Below are 23,043 nucleotides of genomic sequence, written 5' to 3' on the forward strand. Positions count from 1 at the left end.
CTATGTATCGTAAGTGTTATATGTGTGAATGGTGCATCTTGGAGCCAATCCCAAAGGTGTGGCAGAGCTGTTGTGGAGCCGCGACAGTCGACGAAGGGGTGGTCCTTGTGTATGTGCCACGAGGTGCTAGGTACCATTATGTTTGGGTACTCCTTGTGAGGATTTCGGAAGGGATATGTTGGACTATAAACGATACAAACGTGTGTTTAAGTTAGATGAGTGTGTGTAGCCTCTAGACGCTCTTGACCGTTGCAAGGCCGTGGGGTGTTTTGGTTGAGAGGGGCTAGGCTAGAGCCTTAGAGCCAGTGTTGGGCCCATTTTTGGTCTCAATGGGCGATGCATTTGCGGGGAGTCACTAATAAGTGGTAGTGTCCGAATCTTGGTCGATAGGGACCAATTGATTAGTGTATGCCAAAAGGCAGTGAAATGTTGAAATGTCGGATCTAGAGCATGGTAGAAGCTATGATGGATAGAAGATGAAGGTTAGATTCATGTTGACATAGACAATGAGTAGACAACTGTTACATAAGTGAATTAGGTTCCAAGTTGGAACCTTGGACTCATAAACACAATCTTGTGTAGTGGACTGACAATGACACTAACTAAAAGAGGAAAGCATCATGATATTGCATAAAAAAGGAGATAAAGTACAATGCTTTATAGGAATAGACTAGGCTGTAATTTCCACCACTGTGCATATGGGATTATGCATCCTAAGCCCACACTGCTCCATACAAAGAGGCTAAGCCAGGTGTGATTGCCATATCTCAACATGAAATAGATCCAAAAGACCATCAAGCTGAGCTTTATAAGCAAGAGAGAGCTAAAAGGGCTAGACAGTGGGCCGAAATTATTAGGAGGTATTCTCCTCACAAATGGAGGAACTCAATAGCCCTACAAGGGAGGGGCCTTTAGAAGGAGGAGAAGGCTCTAGTACTTCCCTTCTCTTTCAGTCAGTCAACCCACTTTGAGTGGGGGAATAATCCAATAGTTCAGAGACCCTTAGCAAATCCGATCGACGTCATGGCACAACCTATTGCAAGCCTTGTAGGGACACCAAACTTGCCAGCATTAGGATTCCTTCTATCCATTTTTAATAGGTTAGTAGAGGAAGATGTAGAGCTCCACGTTAATGAGTTCCAAAAGTTAATGTTTAACTTTTGAATCCAAGATGAGGGACATCTGATGATGTTCTCTAATATGATTGTGAAAAGATGAGCTACAATATGGTATCATAGCCTAGAAACTGAAACCATAACTACAATTGATCTACTTTTTGTAGCCTTCGGAAGAAGAGAGTTTACCCCTAAAAGAGGAGTTCAATATTGGTTGTGTTTCTCAATGTAATAGCGCAAGAATCTCACAGGAATGTTCAAGGGTATGCCAAGAAAATAAAAGAAGTGTTTCGTAAATTGTAGACTCATATTCCCATTCTATTTGCTACTCAACTATTGTAATTTTTGCATGGGCTGGACTTTAGTATTGAGGTGTAGTTGAGCAATATTGCTCTTGTCAACATTGATACTATGATTACACAAGCAGAGAAGGTAGAGTCATGATTACAAGTGGCCTACACCTCTAGGGAAAACTTATATTCGAGTCTAGTCTTGGAAGTAGTTTGGCAGTGACGAGTCAAAGTCAAGGAATACCTATGACCAACCTGAATGAGAGATGAAGTATAATGCAAAGTGTGCCTATGTTACTAGCTCCCTCCTAATCTGACTATACCAGCAGCAAGCTAGATGGCTCCATTAAATAATGGAAGCCAAATGACAAACCCTAATGTCATTCCAATCACTGAGTAACATCCGATCCCTAATCAACTGGTTAGACCAACTAAACGGCAAGTAGATGATTGCGGCTATGAGTCTAGTGTATCAAATATTCTTGACAAAATCAGGGACATGATGAAGCATTATACTGATATAATAATGGAATAATACATACAAATAGCTATGTATGTTAATTTCCTAAAGAAGCAGTAGAACTTGATAGGAAGTTGATGCCTTGAAGAGGGTGGTCCATCAAGGTTCAATTGTAAGTGGTGTGGCGGTCAACACTTTCTGAGAAACTACCTTGATGTCAAGTGTAACATATGTGGGAAGTCTGGTCATTTAGCTAGTGCTTGCTGGAGTAAGAGCATCTCTCTTTAGCAAGGGAGTAAGCACCCATGTTCAATAAATCATCGAGCACAAGAGAACAACCTTCAGCTAGATGAGGAACCACAACAAATATTGCAAAGAGGAAAAGCTACCGTAGAGAAGCTACCCAATAGTTGGCCTTATTGAAGTTGTGCATGTTAATGCCATTGAGGCTTCTAATTTGTGAGCCATAGCTAGATGAAAAAAGGGTAAATGAAAAGGATAATGTAAAACCTGTTGAGACAAACCCTAAATAGGTTGATAAGGGGACACAAGTCCTTAAGTTTTGCCTAAAAGTAGGTGGCCCAAAACCATGAGATGAGGGTTGACCGTTTGAAAGATATTTGTTTGGGATATCATGGGTTGATCTTCTCTCATCATACCTTCCACCTTCATGAACTTAATTGTTGACTACATTTATTTTTTGTACATTTGAGGAATGATGGTAAAAAGTCTTGTAGAATGGGTCACATCCATGATAATCATCATCCCATCGATTGTTGTCTTGTTCCCCTTCATGTTTATGACTATCTTTTGGGCTGCTAAACTGAGGCCCTGTGGTATGAATGCCATAGGTTTGTGAAGGGTGAGCAAAATGAAAAGGTAAACAAATGGCTAGAAGTTTATTTGAGTCCTTTTTGCCATGACACACAAAATGCATGGGACCATTGGGTTCATCTTGTAAAATTTTATTATAATAATACTCATCACATCAGTATTGGAATGTCTCCTTTTGAAGCATTATATGGCTACAAGGTTTAAGTGCCTTTTGCATTGTTTCATGATGATGTGGATCCTAATGCTTGTGAAGAGTTAGAGAAGATGGATTCTCTTATGAAGTAATGCAAGGATAACATTGGAAAAGATCAAGAGACAATGAAGGCCTATGTGGTTGAGAAAAGAAGACATGTGGAGTTTGATAAAGGTGAATGGGTTTTCTTGAAGGTTACAAAATCGTGTTATGCTTCTCTTGAGGGAGAACATAATAAAGTTTCTCATAGGTATTATGGTCCATACCAAATAATTAAGAAAGTTGGGGATCTTGCCTATCAACTTGATTTACCTTCAACTACACGCATCCACAATGTCTTTCATGTATCTCAGCTCAAGAAGTATGTTAACCTTGAAATACAAGTTCTTGAAGAGCTACCTCCCCTTGATGAAGATAGTTTGATCATTCATGAACCTGAAAAGATTATTGGTAAGCAGGAGAAAGTTCTAAGGAACTGAGTTCTTGTGGAGTATCTTATAAAGTGGAAGGGTTTGCCCATGGAAGAATCTTCTTGGAAGCATGCTTCATATTTGGAACAATTTCCATGGCTTTTTCAAGAGGATAATTCATTCACTGGACAATAATTAGCTTGCTATAATAAATTTCTATTTTGAAGTTAAATGCTTTGTCTTCATCAAAATTTGATTTTGATGGCACGATTGGATTCTACATATTGTCCTCTACATTCTATACCTCATAGATGAAAATTGGGCACTTCTATTTCAAGATATGGAGAGATTTGTACTGCAACCTATTTTGGACAGTCTACAATAGTTTGTTCCACTTACATGGTCTTTCTTCATTGACTTATTTGGTTTTCTTCAGCATGGACTCCTATTTTAGCATGACTCCATCTATTCCAAGCTATTCTTCAACTTATCCTTGTATCTTGTCCCAAATTCAGCTTTGAGGACAAAGCTCTTCTAGGTTAGGATGGCTTGTAATAGAGTAAAAATGCAGTCATACCTTAGCCAATATTTAGCATATTAGGGTTAAGTATAAAAGGATAAGTTCTAACTAGCCAAGGATCTTTTTTCTTTGTAGAAGAAGATGGTTGATTTGATGATTGCTCTTCATCTACTTTCGCAAGCAAAAGAGTGAAGATGCATGACTTGGCATTGATTTCTTTTCACAATTTCTTCATGAATATGAGTTCTATATGTTTGTCGTCTATGCCTTTCAATTCTATGTGCTATCCTTGCCAATTAAATTCCATTTGCAATTGTTCCAAGTCTAAAGTGAATTTGCCAGTTATATCCAATAACAATGTCAATAGACCCCATATCCAAAGTGATCAAGTTCACTTGTATTGTGCAAGAGGGCGATAACTCAATTGAAGTACATGGACACACTTCTTTACTAGACTCATATGCACCATTGACAACTTGTATCCGCAATGAGAAATCCATATCAATCGGTAGCAACTTCAGCTGGTTCAAAGATTTGGTGTTGACAAAGCTATGAATGCTACCCATAGTATCCACTAAAATATGTGCTACCTTGCCATTAATGATACCTTTGAGTCTAAGTGTACTTTCCCCTTTGTATCGGGTCCATGCATCATGTGAAATAGTACACAAGCAAGCATGAGAATCATGAGTGCCACCCAGAACAAATGGAAATCCATCCATGGGATCATATAATCGTTTGTTAGTAGCATCCCCTTCTTCATGAATTTCTTTGACCATTGGGTAAGTATCGACATGTAGTAAATTTCCCTCTTGATCTTCTTCTTCTTCAACTTCCACATCTTGAGTGATCACCATATTGATTTTTGAATTCTTAGCTTTGCAATTCAGCTTGTGATATTGTGACTAGTTCTCCCCACATTTGAAACATAATCCTTTGGTGTGCATTTCTCTAAGCTTGTTGTGAGGGAGGAAGTTGATGTTGTTAGAATTGTTTTGGGATAGTTTAAGAGCATTTTCAGCTCTAGAAAAATTACCTATGTCTTCCCCCTATCGTTATCAATTCGACCTACTAACGGTTCTCAGCCACATTTTTGAAAATTTTCCCCTATTTTTGTGCATAATTTCCACCTTGTTTAGAGGCATAAACGGTGGGAAACCTTGGCACTTTGTTGTTATAACTATTTTGACTGTTATAGCCCTTGTTTTCTTGCTTTATTGTGTCTCTTGATTGGTTGAAAACTTGACCATATTTTGTTAGTTGGTTGGAAAAATTATTGCCCACATTCCTTTGCTGGAAATTTCTTGCATCTCTCTTGTACTCCAAGGAATATATTTTAGTCAATTGTATGGTCTCATGTAAAGTTTTTGGTTGTTGAGCTCCTACCTCCAATGATAAGGCAGGGTCAAGACCAAAAAATGTATTTATTTAGCTTAGCAAAATTTGAATTGCCTTCAATATACACGGAGAGATTCAAGTAGGTATTGGAATAGTCTCTAATGGACATTCCTCTTTGAGCACATGCATACCATCTTCTTTGGAGCCCTTTTTTTTCCAAAGGGAAAATGAAAACATCAATCATTGCTTGCTTGAACTCCTCTCAAGTGAAAAAGTTTTGCTCAATATTTTGTGCATGTAATGCCATCAAGTATGGGCTCAACCTTCAAGATGAAGAGTTGCAAAATAAATCTTGGCTTCATCACTTCTAAGATAAAGAATGAAGTACAATTCAAGCTTATTAATCCATTCCTCCCACTTTGAAGTTGAAATGTTATCCCCTTTGAAATTAGTGATGTTAATCTTTTCCTTATACTCCTTTTCATTGTAGGATGGCTGCCCATAATAATGTTGCTTCCATGAATCTTTGTTCCAAGATTTTTCCTAAAAGCAGGTCACTCAAATCCATGAGATGAGGGTTGATCATTTGAAACATGCTCTTTGTTTGGGATATCATGGGTTGATCTTCTCTCATCATACCTACCACCTTCATGAACTTGATTGTTGACTACATTGCCTTTTTGTACATTTGAGAGATGATGGTAAAAATACTTGTAGAAGGGATTGTATCCATGATAATCATAATCCTGTTGATTGTTGTCTTGTTCCCCTTCATGTCTCTATGACTATCTTTTGGGGTGTTAAATTGAGGCCTTATTGTATGAATGCCATGGGTTTGTGAAGGGTGATGGTTACACCTCACTCTAAATGGTTCTCCCCTTTCAAAAGCTTGTATAACTGGCTAAGAAATTTCTTTGTTTGGATGGGAAGCATGAACAAGAAGAGAGGTTGCCTATGGATCTTCAATAGTTTGAGGTTCCCTTTGTGGCTTGTTCCCAATTTCCTTTATGACTGAGATAAGTTCTTGGAATAAAGATTTGTTGCTTTGCTCTGGCAGATCATAGAAACCCTTGTTTCCTTGTGCCATCCCTTGCAACAAACCTTGATTCATATATATTAAGACTTTATTTAAAGTTTTCAAATCCTTAGAAAGGCCTTCATTCACATGTTCCAATTCTTTTGACAGTAATAGGTAATCATTCACTGTATGCACTTCATGTGTGTCATCCCTTTCTTGGTGCGTGTTGTAAGCAATCCCAATGCTTAGATCTTCATCTATTTGTTCAACATTATGGGATTCATTTGTGTAATTTTGTTCATTTTGAAAGTTCTTGACACCATCATTCAATGCTTCAATAATGGGGTATTTCTTCTTATTCATGGCCATTAGGAGACAATGCTATAATAGTAGACATTTTATCAATATGTAACCTGTCCCCTTGTCTACTTGCAGGACATGTCTTAGCAGCCCATTGGGAAGAGAGTCCAGAAAGCGTCACCCGGAACTCCCATGGAATGTCACGGGGTTTGTGATCTAGGTCTTCCCGAGTCTGCCACAAAGCATAAGCATTCCGGCCGTTCCCACTTAGGACCGACCTGAATCAGGGTTTTCCTAATGGTCAAGTTCGTAGAATGGTAGCTAGCGTCGATCCCCAGGCAAACTACTTTATGTAGAAATGTCAGGGTCGAAGCGGATTTATACTACACTTCGTTCAAGGAGAATGGGAAACGAGAGGGATGCGAAGCTCGACCTCTCCTGCCCGTAAGGCATAGTCCCATTTTGTTCCCCTAAAACAACATAAATCGGGACTCTAGCTTCTAGATTCTAGGTCATTATTACCTTGCTGTTAATTCCTTTGAGAAAAGTTCTCAGCCAATCGGGACCACCCTTCCGTAGGATGGACCCAGGTCACATCCACCGCACTTTCCTCAAGTTGCTTTAGTTATCTAATTACCTACCACATTTAGTTTGACAAGCAAAAACAACTTCCTTAATTAACCAATTTATCACTGGTTCCTTCACGTAACTTAGGCACTGACATAGAAAAACAATGTCAAGCAAGTTCCTTTTTAACATTTGATCTTTATTTATCAGTCTTTGGAATACATCATATAATCCAGCCTGAAGGCTAATCCATAATCCGCCCGAAGGCAATTCCAGCAATCCTCAGGGATCTCTATTCCAAGTTTCTGCCCGTTGACTAGTATACGAGCCTTGAGATCCCATCTCGAGTCACGTCGACCTCTTGTGCAAGATCCAAAGGCAAGGGATTTACGGCTAGAGCCCCCCTAGCACCCACGGAGAGACCTCTCGCAAGGCGAGTTCGGTCCACGTACCCGATGCGGCTAACAGCCCCCTTGGATAGGGTCAGGCATATAGTCGGGGGTAACTAATGCTACCTCTCCCTCCAGGCTTTCAACATGAAGCATTAGTTATTTTCTAGCATTAGTTCCTTGAGCAAAGAAGAACAAATAGTGCTCCTAAGTGTACAAACACAAGCACTCTAGTGGTCGTTTATACGACCAATTGCTAAGGTGCGAATCCTTCTCTCCAAATACATCCAGAATTCGATCCGAGATCAATTGCGACTTGGAAAGATCTCAAGGGTTTCGTAAGCTGAGTTTGCTTGTTTACCCTCTTTCCTTGGGTTAGGGTTTTATACCCTAGCCTTATGCCTCTAGCCTACACCTGTCTAATATTTTACAATTGGCACAGGAGGAAGCCTGGCGCTCTTTTACAAGAGTTTTCCAAGTTCTTTGAGGCACCTTTCATTTAAAATTGCGCTTTTTGCCCCGGCTTACTTTGGAGGTCGCTTGCGTGTCTTTGCTCTTTTTCCATGTTTTTTTCTGCTTTTTCCTTCCTTTTTCTGCCATCTCGACTTGGGGTTAACATTACTCCCCTCCTAGATGGGTGCCAGTCCTATGGCACTTCTGTGTTGTTGTAGGTTGGTAGGCAATTGGCCAAGTGGTGTAAAGGTGAGGGCCACTTGGAGACTTAGGTGCTTGTGGAAGCTGTGAAGTGATTTTTGTCGGAGAAGTCAAATGGGTATTGCGTGGTTGACGGGGCCGCCGAAGTCGGTGGTTTGTTGCTTTTTGTGATGTTTGAAAGGAGAAGGTGCGGTGCTATTCCTAAGGGGAGTTCCTACCTCATTGTGTTAGTGCATTGTGCTCGTGCTAGTGGAATCGGGAGGTGGGTCTAACTGCAGGCAAGCCTGGGTGATGTCCCACACTTGAGGGCCCCATTTGTGCCAAGGGAGGCGCGGTGCAAGTGGCTTAGGGTGACAGGTCTAACCATAGGCGAGTGTTACCTCCCTAGGTATGTCCTGCCCTTGATGTGCCCTAAGCATGAAGGGGGGAGTAAAAGCGCTAGGGGATTAGGAGTGGAGCCGGCCGATCGAAGCCATCGCACACGCCTAACTTGAGAATCCCTAGGTGGAATGATCGTGCTTTATGTGGTGGTAAGTGCTTCTACGAGTGGGCTATGTTGTCCAGTCAGTGGAAAGTGTTTTTTGTGCTTTTCCTTTCATGCTGTTCTCTTAAATTTAAAAAAAAAAAAAAGTTATAGTAGTGGAATGACAGCCAGGGCCTAATTCTCTTCAATCTGAATGAGGAGGGGAAGGGGGTCGGATGGATTTGCTAAAAAACTGGTAGCTTTGCACGTATCCTTTCAGATTCATGCGGACGTGGAGAGAGGTGGTGGAAACACCATATTGGAGAATATGGGAATTTCCCATAAGTTTGGGACACGTGGTCAAATATTTGGATTTGTCATAACTTGAACACTATAACTCCAAATCAAGTGCTCTATAGCTCAATAGATTCCATTTTTCAAGCGCTTTCCAATAATAGGTCATATCATATGGTTTTGAGAAACTTATGGGCATGTTATCCGGGTGCCACCTTTTTAGTATTCAAAAAATGGGAATTGGGAGATTCCCAAACTCACTAATATTGTGTTTGGAGAGGAAAGGGTGATTGCACCTAGTAAACTGGCTGTCATTCATGTCTTCTAGGAGGGCTAGGCAAAAGGAGGGGAGGAGACTAGCCCTCATCATAATTCGAGCCATGGTGCAGCTATCAATGGCGTTAGGGTCGAAGAAGAGGGGAGGCAGGCCGCGCTCTTGTGGAGTTGGGTCCTGCTTAAGTAATAGCTTAAGTAATCTAAGGTAGTTACATGTAGTTACAAAAGCTGGGTCGGGACATGAAGAGAAATCTGTGAGGAAGCGCGTCATAGAGTCATCTAGGCTTTCTAGGTTAAAGAGGAGGGCATGTTCGAAGGGTACTACATTGGAGTTATAGATAATGGGAAAGTTGTAACACCCGTGGAGGGTGGCATCAAAATCCACACCTATCCTTTGAGGGTATGCCATGTATGTGGGGTTGTTTCTCTCGAAGGGCAGTGTGTTACAAAACACCATCTAGGCAAGCATACTAATGTCACATACTCGCCTCCTCCATAGGGGTTGGCTTTTATAGCCCAGTACCGTGTATGGAACTTCAAAAACTTTGTTTTGCCAGTAGTCGGCCTCTTCAGTTCCCCAAGAGGTGGGGGTCTTCTCTCTCTCTCTTCTAGCAACTTTTGCCCTAGTCGGCCACCAATCGCGATCACCTCCTCCATCACCTTTAGCACTAAGACCCTTCGCAAGCTGTTGGGCAGGAGAAAGCTAAAGGTGAATGGATCCTTTTCTTTTTCTAGTCCCTCCCAAACCACTAGCTCTGCGTGGAATCCAGTTGGGATGTCATCAGGGCAAGGTGGGAGGGGTGTGGATGGCTGCACGACTGACTTGGCCCTTAACTGCTTCCTGGCTACTTCGACTAGCTTTGTGCATCTCTCTTTAAGTGTGGCTTGTCTCTCCGCAGATGGGTCCTCCTGTTGTTGCTCTTGAGACTGCGGCGAGGGGGGTTGTGGGATCACATCCTCTCTGAATCTGCCCATGTCGAATTCGAGTTCCGCTTCCTCCCCCTGCCAGTCTCCCTGTGGTGCTCTCTCTTCAAATCCTATGGCATCCACTTCTTGGGGGGTTAGGCCGGCCATCAGTAGGTATTTCCTTTTCTCTTCCAAGCTCAGTCTAACCTCCACAGGTTGGGGTGGCATTTGCAGTCCTGCATGTAGGGCACTACATGTAATGTTAACTTCTATTGTGACACCTCCAACGATTCTCCCTCCTCTAGGCGGGTGGTGTCCATGATTGTGTTGAGGAAGGCATTTTGTTGGGCACTGAAGGCCACCTGGGCGGCTTCTGCCTCGCTCTCTGCGATGATCTTCTCTTTTTCTACCAGAGCAAGGCATTGTGCCAGTGTCTTCACCCTTCTTTCATTCTGCGTAGCCCACTCTTCTGCCCTCTCGTTCATCTCTTCTAGGCTCTCTCCTTGCCTTAGGACCAGGGTCGTGAGCCTTTGTTCTTGGTCTTCCCGTTCTCTAACCAGTTTCTCTTGTTCTTCTTTTTTGGAGTTTAGTTGATCGGTTAGGGACTCGATCTCGTTCTGCTGTTGCTCCATGTTCTATTTTCTTTCCTCGTCTTTGGCATTGAGCTTAGCCATAAGTGCTTCGACTTTGGCAGTTTTTGCAATGAGTTCCTCATATTGCATGATCAGGAGCTTGTGTTCTCTCTGCATTCTCACAAGTTCCTGTGTTTCAATGTCTAGTAGCTACCTCCAGTGCTCTTCCCTATCGTCCTTAGCCTTCACTTCTTGCTTGAGATCTGAGATCTCCCTTTGTTGCATGGCTATCATTCTAATTTTGTTGAGTTGGAAGGCAGCTCTACTGACTCCTTTTCAGACGCCAACTTAGCCACAGCTATCTTTCGTTCCTCCTTAGCTTTCTCCAATTGGGAGAGCAGCTCAGCGACATACTCGTCGTAGCTAGCTAATGGCATCATTGTTGTGTGGGTCGGTGATGTCGAGGCTTCCACCTTCTGCCGTTTAGGATCTTGCCTTGATTTTGCATTAGTGGCTAGTTTCTTTTGCCCTATGGCCGTAGTTTCAGTGCTTGTCACGCTGGGCCATTTCTTTGTTGATGAAGTACTGCATCCATGCCATGAAATTTGAAACATCGGCACTGGTCGGGATGCTGGGGGTGGTGGTGGTTGGTTTGGTGGGAGGCACCATGAGGGGAGGAATGGGGTGAATTGGGGCTTTGCCCTTGCCCTTAATGACAGCGAGCGGCACGATCTTCGGCACCTGTGTGCTAGAACCAGGCCCTTCTTCTCTTTGTGGGCTCAGATTCCCCAATTCATCTGCCTTACTTTATTGTTCAATAGATCGGCGTGTAGCCTCGGCCAGGTCTTCTTCCTCCTTTCTTCTTAGTTCCTCGTCTTCCTCCGCGACTTTTCTTTGCCTTTCCGCTTTTGTTGTTCGACATTCTTCCTCCTTTTTGTCTTTTTCTTCATTTTTCTTCTTTTTTCTCTCCTCAGCCTCCTGTCTTGACACCTTCTTTGCCTTCTATAGTTTCTCGTTTTCCTTTTCTTCTTCCTGTTTCTTCTTCTTCTCCCTCTCCTTGGCCTCCTTAAGGGATTCTTTTTTGGCCCTTTCCAAGTCCTCTTTCTCATTTTTGCGGCCTTCGTCATCCTTTTTCTTCCTTGGGGCTGTTTTTTTTTTGGGTTTCTTGGTCGTCCTCTTGCTTTTCTATTCTTCCCCTTCTTCCTCGGTCTCAGTCCTGTCGCTAGACCTCTCGTGGTATTGATGAGGGGGTGACTTGTCAGGCATTTCCCCTTTCCCCTCTTTTGCATCCTATGTCTCTTTCATAACCTCCTAGATGAGCACTGTTAAGATGCTTCCATAGGCGATGAATGAGGCCTTCTTTCTTTCTGTGGCCTTAGATGCTGGAGACTCTTCTCCTGCGGGCATGCTTCCTAAAGCCAGCGCTTTAGCTACCTGGTCGATGGTTTTGCGCACATAGTCATTCCAATCGACTTCATGCAGGGTATGAGCCACCACATTCTCCAATACCGACACACTGATTCGGTGCATCAATGCATTGTAGCGCTGGCTGGAAAAGAGGGCGTGTATCAGTTTTGCCTGCAATCTGGTTTGTGCATCAAGGATATCTTGAATGCTGATACCGTCGTTTGTTAGCACATCCTCCTTTCTCATCCCCAGCATGGCGTACACATCTCTCTTCTGCTTCTTTTCCATTTTTGGTTCTAGTTCCAACGCCTTTTCTACCAAGGCGGGGGTTAAGTGAACCAACATTTTGTCCCCTTCCTATTGTGATAGTGCTGCATTCGTTGTCGGGGTCATAAGACCTGAGAAATTCCACGCAGCTTGTGCGGTCAGGTTCTTGTGCGAATCTTTCCAGGTACTTGGTGAAATTGCAGTTTTCAACGACTCTCCTAGCCACCTCTTCCTTGGCCACTAATCCTTCTATGTTATGAATAGGTCGGAATTTTAGTTGGTTGTAGGCACGGCTCTCCAGGGCAATGCTGTACTATACTCTCTCCTCTTCCGTGAATGGAAGCTGGTGGGCATGGTCTTGTTGTGACATTTTTCGTTCCTGTCATAACCCACAATTTTCATTAGTGGTTTTCACATAATAATTTGCTGATTGCTGAAAAAGAAAAACTCTATGCTTTTTGAATGAATTCATTAAGAACCACTATAGATTTTCCTTTTCAGACTTTGACTTTTTGCCATTTACTTCAAAGTTTCCATGCCCTTTTTCCTACCCCATCAATTTTTCATAGTATATGTTTATGTGTTTCACAAATTTTGATTTGATTGGCCTGATTTGATTCACCTCACCCCCTCCCCTTCCAACTTGAGAAGAATCGTTCCTAGGATTTAGGGTCAGAAGGGCAAGGGCATTTGGCGTGGTGGTGTAGGAGTTGCTTGTGAAGGAGCCAATCATAGAACTGGGGGTTGTATTCTAAGTGAGCTTCGCAGTCTAGATCAGAGGGTTGAATCCCCACATGCGTGATATATGTGAGAACATCTGTTAGGAAGTCACCAGAGTTGACATGACTAGCAATGTGTAGCTCTTCCTCAGTCAAGAAGTGGTCGAGGCAGGGGTGTCCTTTGATGTGTTCTTCCATGGGTCGGCCTCGAAGAGTGGTTAACACTCTTGACGAGGTTGGTGCGACATATGTGGGGTCGTATTCCGCTGTTTTGATAGCGCAGCGCTACTCAGCGTTGGTCATTATGCAGCACCCTTCGACTTCCCATTGCAGCCTAAGAGTGTATCAATGCCTCAAGAACGGGGAGTCAGTATCAACAAGCTTTGATAACACTATGATTTCTTGATCAGTGATAGCCGAAGTGGTTCGCTAATCATATGACGTGATGAGGTGTTGTTTAATGGCTTGCTCCTTGGAGATCTCACTGTTGAGCAATTCAGCAGCAGCGGAGCAAGAGACTTTTGCGAATGCAAAACCAGGAGCATGGCATTGTTTTAACTTTAGTTGCAAAGGGTTCCTCCAATATTCCTAAGTCCAAGCGGTAGTAGCTTAGTGCTAGTGACATGAAGGTGGTGTCTAGTCATTTAATGCATTCCACCAAGTCATCCTCGGTGTCCTCAACGAGGTCGGCAGCCAGTGCTAACAAGGATTTGCATTCATAGGGGGCATAAGGCCGACGGGTGGTCAAGGTTTGCTAGAACTAGAGCTTGGGAATTTGAAGAGTTGCGGTTGGGAGTGTTCTTGAGTTTGCGGTTGGGCTGCTTGGATTATGGGTGGATTAGGAGCAGCCACGACGGACGGACTACAGCATTCAGGTTGGATTTGGGGAGTCGGGTTAACTTGGTCCGATGATGACTCATGTGACGGAGGCTGTTGTTTGGGCCGATAAGCTTGTGTGACTTTCTTGGGTTTAGGCAAGGATGGGTCGAATGGCTGTGGTTTTGGAGAGCACTGCGGCGAATGGTTTGGAGGGTTTATGGGACTTGGGTTGATCAAGCTTGAGGGCAGCGTAGGAGTAGTGCCTTTGGTCATGTAGGCCTTAGGGATCCACAGCCAGGTGTTGCCCACATAGTAGCCTTGCGCATGCAAGAGGGCTTTAGGGACCCATCTTTGCTTGATTATGCGGTGCTTGTTGAGATTGCGTCTTGGCATCCTAGGTTTAGAGTTTTTGGTTTTATGAGGATAGTAGCATCGACTCCTAAGCGGTGGTTGCGGCTGCTTAGGCTGCCGTTGAAATCTAGGCTGTTGGGCCTTAGGTTTTGCTGTTTTGGGCTGTAATTCATGAAATTTGGAAGGTGGCGGCCGCGTACTACCCCCCTCCTTGGACTTGGTTACGGATGTTTCTACCGGTGGCATTGCAGACAGTGATGAGGTTGCGCAGCCCTTGCTGAAAGCTATGACAATGCGAACGTTGGCTATTGCAAGGTGGATGCGTTGCGACTCATAATCAACATTGCAATGCATCTACTTCTTGAAAGTTCGCCCCAGCAGCGACTTCGTGCTTGCATTTTTAGCATTTGGCAACACATAAAAAGTCATTGGGATAGTCTCAGACTCCATAGAAATAGTGGCTTTGCACTTGCCCAGAAGTGCATAGGAATGGGCCCCATATGGGCTTAATTTTGCATTAGTGGGTTGAAGTGGTGGTCTGCCAAGTTGAGTCCAATGATCGTGAGTTAAGACATTGAAGTTTGCGTGATATGGAGGTATGTGGGCTCTACGGCTTTCTCATGCTCATCATCAACCTCAGTGATTGTGGCCACTTGTATCTTGACATGCGGTTCTAACATCGGGGGCTCGTGCAAAGGATGGGTGGGAGGGTAGTACTTCTTAACATGACTGCCATTGAAGAAGCCTATGCCCTCACCGTCTAAGGTCTTGAGTTCGACATTGCCTGTGCGGTTGATCGCACGAACTTTGAAAGGTCCAAGACCTCTAAATTTCATTTTCTGCTTATGCCCCTTAACTGAGTAGAGGAGCACTAAGTCGCCCTGTTCAAAGTCGCGCTACTTGACATGCTTGTCAAACCAACTCTTGCGTCGGGCCTTCTCACATATAAGTGCATGGGTGGCTAGAAGGCGAGTCTCTGAAAGGCGTTCGAGTTCGACCAGGCATTGTGTCCATGCCTCCGTCCTGTCCCATCATTCTTGAAGTGCTATTCTCAGGCTAGGAACGAAGAATTCTAATGGTAGAACTGCTTCAGTTCATAGGTCAGCCTGAAGGGGGTTTGACCGATAGCCATTTTATAAGCTGTGCGGTAAGCCCACAAGGTTGCCATTAGCTTGTTGTCCCAGTCGCTGCGTGAGGCTGAGACCACGTTAGTCAGGACATTGGCAAGAATCTTATTTGTGGATTCTGCCTGACCGTTTGCTTGAGGGTAGTATGGTGAGGATTTGCGATGGATGATGAGAAAGGTGGACAGGAGATGCGCTATCACTTCGTTGATGAAGTGCGTGCCTTGGTCACTGACCAATTTGATGGGGTAGTCAAATCGCAAGATCACTTGCTCCCATAAGAACTTGGCAGTCGTCCTGGCATCGTTTTTTTGTGTCACTCTTGCCTTTGCCCATTTTGTGAGGTAGTCTATGGCCACAATGATGTACTTGGCCTGTGAATACTGGGCCGCAGGATTGATGGGTCCTATGAAGTCAATTCTCCATTTTTCGAAGGGTTGTCATGCGACAACTGGGATCAACTCCATCTGATCCTTGCGAATTGAGACTTTTGTCCATTGGCACTCGTCACAATGCTTGACGAATCACGCTGCATCACAAAAAAGCGTGGGCCACCATAGTTGAGATTGCAGCACCTTTCGTGCTATCGTATCTCCGCTAAAGTGCCCTCCAGCAATGCCGCTGTGTGCCTCTAAGAGCACATTGTGCATCTCATGCTTGCATACGCATCTGCGTAGTAACCCATCTTGCCTCTGCCTATAGAGTTGGCCCGCGATCAGTTAATAGGGCTGGATCTTAAGGATTAATCGCCTAAGTAGGGCTTTTTCTATCTGTCGATCAGGCAGTCCGTGTTCAAGCACTTGGACTATGTCATCCGCCCAATATGGCGTTAGATCAACCTTGAATAAATCTCTCTCGCTGGACAAGTTAAATAGATGGGCGTCGGGTAATTCGTCAACAATGCCTTGTCCAGTGGCTTCTCCCGTGGGAATGCATGACATGTGGTCAGCCATGTAGTGCTGTTTTCCTTTTCGTACAACCACGGAGAAGTCGAATTTCAAGAGCAGAAGGAGCCACCGAGCTATGCGTCCTGTAGCACAAGGTTTGTTTACTAGATAGAGCAGGGCTTGATGGTCCACAAAAAAGGTAAAAGGTGTGGCCAATAGATAGTGCCGGAATTTCTTCACAGCAAACACCATGGCTAATCCTTCTCTTTCTGTCGTCGAGTATCTTCAGGATAGAGCAAGGAGTCATGCGCATGGAATGTGATCGTGCCTGGTTGGAACACGTTGGAGCCATAGACCTTGAGCAAGCAGGCCTAGCCCAGCCAGGAATGACATCAGTGCTTAGGACAGAGTCGCCGTCCGAACTGCGCCCACCAGGGGAGACCACCTCTTCTAGCGAGGATGGGGAGTTTGACTCTGAGTCAGAGGTTAGTTTGGATAGTGATCCAGAAATCCCTAGGCCACCCACGACTAGATGCACCAAGGGGAACCTGCCCGTCCACCTGAGGCGCAAACGATCAAGGCAAAAAAAGGCAAAACAACCCAGGGATACACAAATGGAAGAATAGCCAAAACTGCAAGACCTTCCTAAATAATTTACGAAATTCAAAAAAGGGGATAGGGTAGTAGTTCTGTTAGGTGCCAAGCGTCAAGGGCAAATGAGTGAACCGATCGAGGGACCAGCCAAGGTCAAGGAGATGAACCTAGCCTAGGAAGGGCAAACACCCCAACCAGTCTTCATTGCCGATGACTAGACTGAGGAAGAAGAAACGAGTCTTGTCACTCTCTTGCAAGAGTACATAGACGTGCTCGCCTAGTCCTTAGAAGAGCTTAAGGGGGTAGATCCGAGTGTCGTGACTCACAACATACCCATGATGCCAGACGCAACGCCGATAAAGCAGTGACCGTACCCTATGAATCCAAAAGATGCTCATGCTGTCAAAGAGGAGATTGATAAGCTGATGAGAGCGGGATTCATTTACAAAATTGAACACACAGACTGGGTATCGCCCATAGTCATTGTGATGAAGAAGAATGGAAAAATCCGAGTGTGCGTCAATTACAAGAATGTGAACGCTGCTACTAAGAGGGACAACTATCCATTGCCGTACACCGAGCATATACTTGAGAGAGTGGCAGGCAAGGAAGCCTATAGTTTTCTGGACGGCTTCTCAGGGTACAACTAGGTGCAAGTGCATCCTACAGATAGGCACAAGACTGCCTTCACCACTGAGTGGGGCATCTTTGCTTACATAGTCATGCCCTTCGGGTTGACTAATGCCCCTGCCACCTTCCAACGCCTCATGTGCACCATCTTTAAAGACATGCTTTGCAAGGACTTGGAAGTCTTTGTCGATGACCTCTGTGTCCACTCGACCTAGATCGAGAACACTTCAACAAAATCCGCGCAATCTTTGAGCGGTGTCGCTTATATCGTCTCTCCTTGAACCCCTTAAAATGCCAGTTTTGGGTAAAGCATGGATGCATCTTAGGGCACGTGGTGTCGCAGAACGGCATTGCCACTGACTTTTCGAAAGTCAGGGTTATTGTTGACCTTCCACCCCCAATCAACTAAAAGGGAGTTCAATGCTTCCTACGCCATACGAGGTACTATCGGCAGTTTGTACTAAACTATGCATTGATCGGACCTTTGTACAAGCTACTAATCGTCTTTGAATGGACCAAGGCATGCCAACGAGCATATGAAGAGTTGAAAAAGGCTCTAACCACAGCACCAATTCTATGAGCCCCAGATTGGAGAGTTACTTTCCACGTGCATATCGATGCTTCTAATTTGCCATGGGGGCAGTGTTGTGCCAACTTGGAGAACACAACTTAGACTATCCAATGAACTTTGCTAGTGGACAACTCACTGAGATGGAAATGAACTTTTTCTGTGGCTTGGAGTCTGCTCGTATTTGCTCTATTTCTTGTCCTTCAGTGTCGTATTCCATGGTATCTACCTCACCCTCACTTTCGTCACTGAAGGATTGGCAGTCTTCGTATTCGTCGTTAGAGTCCTCTTCGTTAGACTGCTTGTCATCTCCTAGGCCTTGGTATATCTCTTGTCGTTGGTCAAGAACTAGGGCCCAGTTATACATGAGGTTTAAGTCATGCACTCTGGTCCATTGCCACTTGGATTCATCTAAGAGATCCTGGAGTGGTTTGAAGTTTGCCGTTGGATTGCCAGTTAGCTTGTCCGTTAAGTATTCCAGTATCTCCTGGAGTTCCCTTTTGTTGGTTGGGACTTGGAAGTTGATAGGCTTAGGTTTCCCATGAAGGGTTCCTGCCATCATGCAGATTGGTGCGGAGGGCGTGTCGTTAGACTTGCCGATTGTTTTGATGGCTTGCTCATATGCCTCATGATCTGAGAACGGTAGGTCGATTGTAGCAAGCATGTGCATCCAATCCCGCTCGTCCTCTGGGCATGGGATATACTTGGTCAAGGGCCCGTAGGACTTCTTGACCTGGGTGTTGCCCTTGAGCATAGCAAAGATGACATATAAGTCTACTGGTGAGGTCTTCCAAGTGTCCATCTCTATTCTCACGGCATCCGTTCTATTGCCAAGGAAGATCAAGCCGTTACCCCAATCTTTGATGACTCTAGCGTTGCGCATCCAGGGTCGGCCTAATGGGATATCGTAGTCCACTCCCTTCATGACTATAAAGTCCACAGAGAATTGGACACCTGTGATCTTCGCTGGCCAATTCTTAAGAACCCCAAATGACTTGACTCTCATACCATTTGCTAATGTGACATTAAACCTAGCAGTTTCGACAGGTAGGTTTCCCCAAGTCTGAAGCACCGTGTGGCTAAGCACACTAACCCCAGCTCTCGTTTCCACAATTCCCTTTCTCGTTGTATCACCTAGGGCTATAACCGCCAAGACTACATGCATCTCGGAACCTTCCTAGAAGGCATTGACGTGTAAGGATTAGGCATAGAGTGCATCGTCAAACTCAGTATTTGCATCTCTACATCATGGTCATGAGGGTCTGTCGTGACCTGCTCTCTTGACCCTTCAACCCACTGCTTAAGATCTTGCCATAGGGTGGGATGCTGCCTAAGCACATCTCCCAGGCTAAGTGTTATAGGGGTAGTCACCAACGTGGTCAGGAGATCCTTGGGTGCTCGTCTTTCTCCTAACCCGAATCGTCCTGACCAATGGCCGTGACTGATCCGCGGCCCTGCAGCACCAAGGCTTGGCCTTAGCGGCACTGCTTGTGGTGTAGTTGCTTCTTCTGACTTTGGTTGAGGAGGTGAGATTGGCGTGCTTATGCTAGAGAGATCATCGATCTCGTCCTCTACGATGGGCTCAGTGTCTTTTAGATGCTCTTGAGCCTCCTTCACCCATTCCTTCACTTTTTCTATGGCCTCTAACAGTCGCTTTGGATGCGGATATTCCCCTACCTTAGCACTTCCCTTTTCGGCCGTCTTAGGGGCTGAAGTCTCTCCCTCTGCGTCAAAGACCTTCTTTCCAGGAGGCAGAGTTGTAGCACTCTCTGTTTTTAGTGTGATTTTAGCTTCCGACCTCTTCTTCTTCCGCCTGTGACTTTTCTTCCTTATCAAGTTGCGTCAAGGTTGCTAGGTCCTGGTAGTGATATGCCGGCCTGCTTTGTCTAGGCATGGGTCATGACCTACAATGGGATAGGTATGGCCTCCCCATCGAGGTTCTCAACACCAAATAGCCCCAATGGGACAGATGGTACGTTGGCTGGAGCTAGAAGATGGCTTTCACTTTGGGCAATCGACAAAGAGATGAGTGATTCTGCACTCAACACACCTTTGGTCAGCCTTGTCTCTGTTTTGCTGCTCCCTTTCAGGGCAGCATGATGAGACATGACCTAGGTGACCACAAGTCCAACAGGTGATTGGATCCTGCGTCTGCCCTCTTAGGCCTCTATCTCATCCTCTTCCTAACGCCATCACCGACACGGGGCGATAATCCATGAGGACAGCGTTGCCCTCATCGTCATGCGAGACGTAAGGGCATATGTAAGTTTCTTCCTCATTTGGTTCTTCCACATAGTGGACTGGAGCATCACTTGGTGGATGGGTCATGTAAGGACCAGGTGGTCTGGGTATGCCAGTAGGGTTTATGTCCATCCTAGGAATAGCTGGGTTAATGTTGTTAGGTGTAGGAAGGGCTAATGGGGCTCCCCTTCCAAAGAATGGCTGCGGCCTGTTTGCTAGGTAAGGCTGGCCGTAGGGTTGCACGTACGGAAGTCTTCTTGGTAATCTACAATGCGTGACGTCATGACCAAACCTACCGCAGTTAGCACAAGGCCTTGTCCTAGGGTCTTGACACTCGGCTGGCAAGTGTTTTCCGCCATAGTACACTCATTGGACGTGTGGGTGTGTTGGTCATCTCAACATGTCTTGCAACCTGGCTAACTCCATCTTTACATCAGCCGTCTCGGTGGCCTTCCCCTTATCTTGGGATGATGGGACTAATCGCTCGCTAGAGGCTGATGCTCTCTCTGAGTTTCACGAATTGGTCTCTTTAAGGTTCGAGCTCCTCGAGCTCCACTCTTTCAGCTGATCATCGGCTCTGATGGCTTCCTTAAACACTCTAGCTAGCGCATCTCACTGCAAGCTCGAATTGCCTGCCAAAGCCTTATATAACTCCTCGTCTCAAATTCGATTGATGAATACAGTCAAAACTGCTCTTTTAGTCAGTCGCTCGCCCATATGGATTCTCTTGAAGAGACTTCTCACATGGGTTACGTAGTCGCTAATGTCCTCCTTCTCTTTTTGCTTGACATTCATCAAGCGTACTAGTAGATTGTCGGAGTATCTACGCTCAGCAAATCTCTTAATGAAGAGATCCTTGAGGCCACTGAATTTGGCTCGTTCTGCGGCATCTAGGCTTGTATACCAAGTCCTTCCCTTGTCACCTAAGCAGAGCCCGAACGCTTGAGAGCGTTGAGTCACGTCATTGAGGCCATTGGCTTCGCAAACTTGCTCGAACTGCTCTACAAAGCTGTATGGATCGTCGTGGGGTTGGTATTTGTTGAGTTACTTGGCAACAATAGGGATTTTAGACTAGCTCTTTGAGCCTTGGTTCACTCCTAATCCTGCGAGCAGCAATGTCACTAGTGCCGTAGCACTTTGCTCTGTTGTGCCATGTTATCTAGCAGCCGCTTCATGAGAAGCTCGCTCAACGTCAAGTCTCTTTCTAGGGCTCTCTCGTGATCTGTTTGGTTTCTACCTGCTAAGTTTAGCACTCGCTGTACCTCACGTAGCTCCATGCTTTGCCTTTGGCTCCTAGCCTGTTGGTCCCTATTGTATTCGACTATGCTTTGCAAAGCCTTGTGGGCTAGTTTCCTCTCTTCCTCTAGGTCTACGATGATAGCGTCTGTCGTCCTGTCGTGGTGCTCGTACCGGGTGTGTGCATCGTAGCTGCTGACCAGCTGCTAAATAGCCTCTGGGAAGATGTTCAAGTCGAGTTCCTCATTAGACCTATGGTCTGAGCCTTCTCTTGCCATAGTCGTATTGTCGTGCTGATCCACTGATGGGACCTGAAATGGGCCGGCACTGGCTATGGCACTAGCCGGACCTCATGCTCATGACAGACAAACACACCCTCACGGCCTCGCGGACCAGGAGCGTCAATCTATTGCTAAAGGACAAACTGCCCTAAAGCCTAATTCATGCGTTTATAGTTTTATAGTTTTGTAGTCTAACGTTTCCCTTTCTATAAACTCCACAGAGGGAGAACCCATACATATTGGCAATAAATACCACGATAATCACACACATGGGAGCAACCTCTCAGTAGAAATACCACGGCCCCACTGCAGCTCTCCTACATCGTAGGGATTAGCCCCTTGATGAACTGCTCAACATATAAAACAAAAGAACACACTCCACTCTTCATTCCGAATCCAGGAGATATACCATGTGTCCTTACTAAACTGTCCCTTAGGAAACCGACCCTCTATCCTATGGCAAGGGATAACGTTACACTCTCAATTGTGCATCAAAGTCCTAAGAAAACAAGTGCTATGCAGTCCAGGAGCTTTTTCATTGATACTGTGAACTATGCAGAGTGCATAATGTGAACGATTTAGTGCACAAATAGAAGAAAATCAGCATTGTGCATCGTGCGAAACCAATCTTTTCATGATTTCCATGCTAGCGTTTATGTAATGAGAAAAGACACCGAGCCTCACGCTCATGCTGCCTTTCCCTTTATTTTAAAACAACGTCCTATAGGCATGATGCCACACATAAACCAAATTTTAGTTTATATTTTGACGCTCAACCTCCCCTCTCACCCTACCGTTTAATGTTTTGCATTCGTTGATAGGTGAAAGGGTTGTTTTATGTGTGTTTCCTTACAAAGAAAGTGATAAACATGAACGGAAACATAGAAACGAGGGTAAACCAAGGCCAACCTCGTGCTTTACCTTCATTATACGCTGCACAAACACACATGTAATTTTTTGAAATTTTCCTTTTACCATTTTCTAATTTTCTCCCATTTTAAACCCATTTTTTAGCATTTTTGGGTATTTTTCCTCTATTTTCTTCAATAAAAAAGGACTAAAAATTAAGATTGATTGTGGGCTGTGGCCCTTACGTTCCTTGATAGCAAAATTTCAGGTTTTTTAGGCATTATGTCTCATATTTCCCATTTATTTTGCAAAAACCCCATTTTTACCCCTTAAACGCGTGTTTTTCGGGTTTTATAACATTAATTTCAGCCATATCACTTATGATTTTCTGATTTTCAGATTGTTAATTGTTGAAACTCATAGAAAAAAACATCATAATGAATATTCAGCTCATGGGAACAATGTTTCCTC

This window comes from Lygodium microphyllum, chromosome 1 (genome assembly GCF_053477565.2).
Source record: "Lygodium microphyllum isolate KBCC chromosome 1, Lygodium_microphyllum_v1.1.10, whole genome shotgun sequence".
Classification (NCBI taxonomy): domain Eukaryota; kingdom Viridiplantae; phylum Streptophyta; class Polypodiopsida; order Schizaeales; family Lygodiaceae; genus Lygodium; species Lygodium microphyllum.